The sequence below is a fragment of the Rhincodon typus genome, unplaced genomic scaffold (assembly GCF_021869965.1).
Source record: "Rhincodon typus isolate 14 unplaced genomic scaffold, sRhiTyp1.1 hic_rhity00006279, whole genome shotgun sequence".
Lineage (NCBI taxonomy): Eukaryota > Metazoa > Chordata > Chondrichthyes > Orectolobiformes > Rhincodontidae > Rhincodon > Rhincodon typus.
The window spans coordinates 6,110-7,245 of NW_025971917.1; the positions used below are offsets into that span (position 1 = coordinate 6,110).

At 58.5% G+C, this 1,136-nt stretch overlaps 1 long non-coding RNA gene across 1 annotated transcript in view; it reads right to left on the reverse strand.

Moving 5' to 3' along the window:
* LOC125482138 overlaps positions 1–245 on the reverse strand; it is a 1,596-nt gene extending 1,351 nt beyond the window's left edge. The window contains exon 1 of the long non-coding RNA XR_007261557.1: positions 143–245. This is a non-coding gene — a long non-coding RNA (uncharacterized LOC125482138). The remainder of the gene's footprint in view (positions 1–142) is intronic.
* Positions 246–1,136: the final 891 nt, after the last annotated feature.

The following is a 1,136-nucleotide window of genomic DNA, read 5'->3' on the forward strand; positions in this document are numbered from 1 at the left end:
GAGGATTGGGGTGAGGATTGGGGTGAGGATTGGGGTGAGGATTGGGAGCCCGAGATACAATTGCTATGTTTCGGAGATTGCGGGATGGTCTGTCTGTTCCGCTCAGGATGTTTTGGTGTGACCTGAGCCCTTGGAGAATTACCTGGAATTTTGGGAATGCCGTGTCCTTTCTGGAGGGTGTATTCCGGCTGTAGGTGACCCCGCGGGATCGGGCCACTGCTCAGACGGTGTCTGTTCCTCGTGTCAGGGACATGTTCCTGTTGGATGGGATGGAGATTACAGTCGGAGTTGGAGATTGGCAAGGGGAGGAGGAGGGGAGGTGTGGGGGGTGGGGGGAGTGTTTGTTGTCCTGCCCATTCCCACACCCCACCCCCCACGCACCCCCACCCCACCCCACACACTCTCACATTCCCAGCCTGGGGCATAAGTCACTGAACCCTAATCTCACACACAATACAATCCCGGCTTTATCCTGAGCCAAGGGTCCCGGTCTGACCCGGCACAGGTCCTGAGGCCCATGTGCAGCGCACAGCAAGATCCCAGTATCACTGGGCGCCTGCATGTTCCAAAACCCAGGCACCACACACCCACCCCCCAACAACTGCTCCCACCTCCTCCTCCCACAGGCTACAGCTCCCTCTCATGTTGCCCTCAGTCTCTGTTCTTTGTGCAGGGGGTGGGGGTGTAGGAGAGGGGGTGGGGACCTATGTACAGCGAAGGACAAGGAGGGGGGATGTTGGTATCCATGTCTGGTTAGGTGTCTCCAACCCCAGCCCCTATATCCCCCTGACTAGGCCCTCCCCTCGGAGGTGGGGTCTGTAGGGAGCAGTGATGGGTGAGGGAGGGACAGGGAGGGTTCACAAGCCAAGAACAACCTGCCTGAATCTCTATAACACCCGATGGGCAGTAACACAGTCCAGAGAGACAGAGGGGACAACAGTGAGACAGACAGAGACAGAGGGAATGTGGGTGAGTGCCAAAAAGCCTTTGGAGGGGATTGCCTAAGCTCTCAGGGCCCTCCCCCACAGGCAACTGAAGGCTCAGCGCCAAACGACAGAGCAATGGGGATCAGGTGATACTCAAGAGGCCGGGATAGGAGAAAGTGACAGAATTGGGGGCGGGGTGGGGGGGGGGGG